The following is a 5,323-nucleotide window of genomic DNA, read 5'->3' as shown; positions in this document are numbered from 1 at the left end:
TAAGATAATTTTATATTAACAAATCTCACAAATATTTATTAATATATACATACTTATCTTTTAATAATATGAATACATTAATAAGTCATACCATTAATGTATTTTAATATACTATCTAGTTATAACTTAATTAAGACACTCAAATTACAAATATAATTATGTATATTAACAAATTCTTCTATATAATTTTATTGATTTAAAAAGACGTACAGACTATATTTTTCTAGCTTCAATTAACTAGCACAAGTCTAATTTTGAAGAACACCAAATCAAACACAGCAAATTTCTACTCAACTAAAATTCATATATTATGTACAATTTTCTGTGGTCATGGGACACCTTTCTATACACTAAGATTTTATTAGTGAAGAGGAATGAGTAATAGCTAAGTAGATTGGAATTTATCAAGTAAGCTTACACTATTTACACTGGAAAGAGATATGAAAAAAACAATAAAGATCATATATAAAAAAATGGAAGACACAAATCCACTTAAAAGTTTCAATTACAAAGGTATATATTGTATCCAATCAAATGCAATAAAATTAGGACTAAGATTGACTGGTGGAGCTAGTTGAATAATTGAATTTAAGCATACAATGTGCTAGTAGATAATGCAGTTCAATTTATCACAATATAGAATATCAGACCAAATCTTAAAGCCTGCTAATTGAATTTTATTGTCTCTCCATGAATTTGTTTGATGTTTTCAACTATGTTTACAATGTGCTAGTAGATAATTGGTATTCTGAATTTTTTGCAATATATTTAATTAAATTATAGACCAAGATTCCAGAAATTTTATGTCAGCTCTTTATTCTTGTGAAAAAGAAAATGGTGTAATAAATAGGGTTAATTGCATAATAAATAAAGCTAACTTTGAGTTGTGAAATTACCTCGACGACAAAGCATATCCATATCTTTTCACCATGAGCTTTTGTTGCACCCTTTAAAATGGTAAGGCCCAAACTTAGATCTTTCACATACTTCGCAGCAAATTGAACAAACAAGACAAGTGAACAACACATAATAATTAATCTGCTAGCTAATAATATGATCTATTGCGTGCAACAAAGGTTAAAACTGAATAATTAATCTGCTAGCTAATAAATCAAGATGATGCAGTGGTATATCAATAAAATGAAGCCCAAAAATAAACACCATTACACACGTTGACCCAATATTCATCACAGTTTATTAGTATTTCAAAATTCAAGTTACCAAAGCTCAATATTAAGATTGCAAACATAAAGGCTTACTTCATGCAGAGGAAAGACATTTCATCTTCCAACATAATTCATACCTAAGAATAATACTTGAACATAGAAGCAATAAGAGTTGACAAGTAACAAAATTCCAGCAAAAAGGCCTGCCTGGCATCTAACAAACTAGATTGATTTGTATGACATCGATGTGATGTTCAAACTATTAGTTCAACACCACAAAATTGCTTGATTTTTTAAGCCAAGAATGGTTGTCTCTGTTAACAATAAACAGAATCCCAACCACAAATCCTTAGTTTTATATCTTTAATAACAGGGTAGTCAATCACTGAATTTCACAGCATTTTGTTTGTTGTCCCCACAATTCACAGAGCATCACATTGTACAATAAGCAATCCAGTATGAAAAGTTAGAAGCAGCTGCTAAGCATGAAGAAGAACACAGTTGGAAGGAATGAATCCGAAAGGCATCAACATTAATAAATCCAGTGAGTGAAAAGGAGAAGGCAAAAAAAGGGTTTAATGATCCCTGCAAGTTCCTGAAGCAAATGTAAGTTAATTAACGAATAAAATAGAAGTTTGATCAAATGAACACTACTCTATAGCGAACAATAACATAATTTATTAAGGCAGTGGGCAGCCATATCGAATTCCATATGAAAAGCTTCCAATGCTAACTTTGCCAAGTCCCACAATTACTGGACATTTATCCAAAGCAACAAGAATGTCCAAGAAATATTTCCATTATGTTCGACATTTACTTTATGAATTCCTTCAATTTTATTTTAAGTTGAATATAGAAGCTATATATAAAAGATGAAAGGTAGTAGTATATACCCTTGTGTATTCAAAGTGAACAACTCACCGAAAAGGACTTGATCAAGATTTCCACGGGGCACAAATTCATAAACCAAAAGGTTTTCAGGATCATCAATGTTGCACCCCAAAAGCTTTAATATGGCTTCAGATAAGTAATCATTACCTTTATTTCTACGCGATGATGTTATTCTTTTCCGGCTTATAAATGCAGCAACGACGACGAGCAAAAGCCCTACAATCACAAATAATACACATGCAACGATCAACTAGACAGTACTAGGCCCTTTGAAAAAACCATTGGAAGAAGTTAAAAGTAACTTCAAATGTAGAAATAAAGGTACCGTGAACCCGCGCTCTGCAAAACCCCCCCTCTACTCCGGCCACCGCGAAGCCACGCTCCGCTGTGCCCTTCGTCGCGTACGCCACCGCCGTTGCCACCCGTCCTTCCCCGTCTTTCCGAAGCCCCAGCGACGACGGGCAGCAAACGCTGATGTCGCACGTGCGGTGAAGCATCTGTCAAGGTAGATACCGCTTGGGTGAAGCACGTGTAGCACTCCGTGGGCCTCAGGTCAGTGTAGCACATCCCCCACATACCATTCCCTATCAGACACATAAACAAAACAAAATTATTATTTTACTAAAAATAAAAATAATAAAAAAAATCTACTCAGAGTGAAGAAGAGTTCACACCGAAACATCGAGAATGATAACATCAAGCGAAAGTCCGGAAAGCTCCTGAGCCACGTCTCCTACTAGTTTGAGATTAGCATCTCCAGACTCACCGCCAGAACCGTCAACTCCGCCACAGTCACCGATTCCAGCGCCGCCATTTCCACCGCCGGCAGGAGAAGCAAAGTAAATCGCGGAGCTCGAAATGCAGCACGGCGTTCGCGGGAGCAACCCGCAGAAGGATCGAAGCGAGGACGACGATGGCACAAAGACGAAAGAGCACAGAATGCGACAACAGTTGCTGCTGCTGTTATAGAAAGTAACGAGGCATTTTAGGTTGCGGCAGAGCAAGGCGTGTTGAGGAGCTCAATGGAGCGCTCTGAAGAGCGCCACGTGCGCGGTGGTGTTGATGGAGAATGCAGAATCCACGTGCACGTGGGGTGAAGCATGCATCCTCCTCATCGACGCCGTCAAGGGTGTCCACATCCACCCATGTTGTCCTCTGCCAGAGAGAGAAAGCGACAAACACAAAGGGAGATACAAAAGGCAACAATGAGAGAGGGAAAATGAAGGGTCAGTGTATACAAAGACGTAGTACCCGAGAAGATAAGATAAGAGAGAGAAAAAAAATGAAGGGTTAGTGTATACAAAGACGGGTTTTTAAATAACTGTCTTTGAACTTACAATCTTAATATTCTAAGACGGTTGTCTGCCGGCCGTCCTTGTTGGTGCGTCGTAATAAATGACTTTTGTAGTAGTGAGTTATTATACTATTATACATTATTTAAATTCATTTGTTCAGTTTAACTTACTCATTCAAGTAGGCTCCTAGGTACATATCCCTCTTTGAATTTTGCATTCAGTTCTTAATGTAACTTTCTGATTCAAATTGCGATTGCCCAGATCTCTGTATGGATTGTGGCTCGAGGAATCCATAAACATCAAAATTCCCCGCTCGCATACTTGTTTCAGTCATATGCCTATTGTTGTAAAAATAAAGTAAATTATGTATGAGTTTAAAACAATAAGTTAGGTAATAAAAAATAATATAAAGTGACTTACAGAATCCACAATTGTATAACAAAGATGCTGAGACATTGACCACCGTGTGCTATTTCGGACAGATCTTCATGTTTTATGTACAAGGGTAAGTTGTCATTAAACAACCCAAACACGGTAGCATCCCACATAACCTGCAACGGCTTTAGAAAAAGCCGTGGGATGGTCAATGTCATCAAATATAGGGGATCATCGACATCATGATTCAGCCTATCTGTAGGTTTCGTCAGTCCCACAACTCCCTATTTATCCAACACAGGTAATTAACATAATTTAATCATAGTGAACAATTTAATTGAAAAAAGTCATTTAATGACAGTGAAATACCTATTCTAATAAACGTTTGATAAGATGTGTCGGCCAAGCAGTGAAGGTGTTAAGTGTCTACCCCACTAACTGAACCTCTTCAGTGGGTACAGGAATGGGAGCATCTGCATCTCTAACTTTCTCGACACCAACCTTGACTTCATCATGGCGCAAAGGGATGTTGTGAACGATTGTGGACCCCTCATAAAGTCTTCCTAGGGCAACAGGCAGGGAGGATTTTCTTTGATGTACAACCTGTATTTCTTTGAGTTACCCGTGTTTGGATCGTTCCCTAAGGAATCAACAAAACTTTCTTTTGTTCTGACACGAGCGGCTAAAGGACCAATCTCAGGCTCAGGAGGCAATGCGAGTCCCTGTGAATGAATCTGGGACTAAAACTAGGACTGCATCTGGTTGAAGGACAACATTAGTTGTCAAGTCACTTTTTCTGTGATTGACTCCTCCAGTTGGTCCTTGATTTTTTGTGTCAGTTGCTCTAAGTCTTCAGGAGCCATGGACAAAGATGTGTGGGAGGTCCTTGGAGCCGGTCCAAAGTATTGTTTGGTCGTGACACCGGCTCCTGCAACACGCACACGACCACAGTGTTCTAGTCACCCAATGGCAGCAATCAATACATCCTAACGTCCATAGGTGACAAAGGAACCCTGTGAGGCCTGCTCCTCTAAGGAATCTTGTAATGAACACATTTAAACAATTACTCGATCAAACAATAAACATAAATAATTGCAATTCACAATTGAAGGTGACTTACAATCTTGTCAGCAATTTTCTTAGCTGCCTCAGAAGTCATTTGCCCAGGTTTCTTGGTGCGGGCCATCTTCCACTTCACATGTCGTCTAATGGGAGATGGAGGATCAATGATAGTGTCAGTACTTCCAGATTTAGTAGCTTCCTCCAGTTGTTTCTTTTTCTTCTCCTCTATCAACTTGTTTTCTAGAAATTCATAACCCCCACGAGACAACACTTGAGGGGCACTATTTTGTTTCTGGATGGCCTATGCCTTCTTTCACACATCCAATAAAAATTAGAGATTATCAAAAGTTATCATTACTCATAATAATAAGTAAATTTTAAATTTAAAACAATGAAAATCACAAAGCTACCTCCCACGAAGGGTTTTTGCGATTGTGACAAAATTGGACCCACTTCTCCTTGCTAATGTCGTACTTTTCGCATATAGTGTCATCTGCACTGTCCTTGTCGGCTGCAAGTGCCCATTTCGATGTC

The 5,323-nt window shown here is 37.9% G+C and overlaps 1 pseudogene; it reads right to left on the bottom strand.

The window, feature by feature from the left end:
• Nucleotides 1-2,605: 2,605 nt before the first annotated feature.
• Nucleotides 2,606-4,913, bottom strand: LOC114383886 (annotated as a pseudogene).
• Nucleotides 4,914-5,323: the final 410 nt, after the last annotated feature.

This window comes from Glycine soja, chromosome 14 (assembly GCF_004193775.1).
Source record: "Glycine soja cultivar W05 chromosome 14, ASM419377v2, whole genome shotgun sequence".
Lineage (NCBI taxonomy): Eukaryota > Viridiplantae > Streptophyta > Magnoliopsida > Fabales > Fabaceae > Glycine > Glycine soja.
This window is presented reverse-complemented; position numbering and strand designations above follow the sequence as displayed.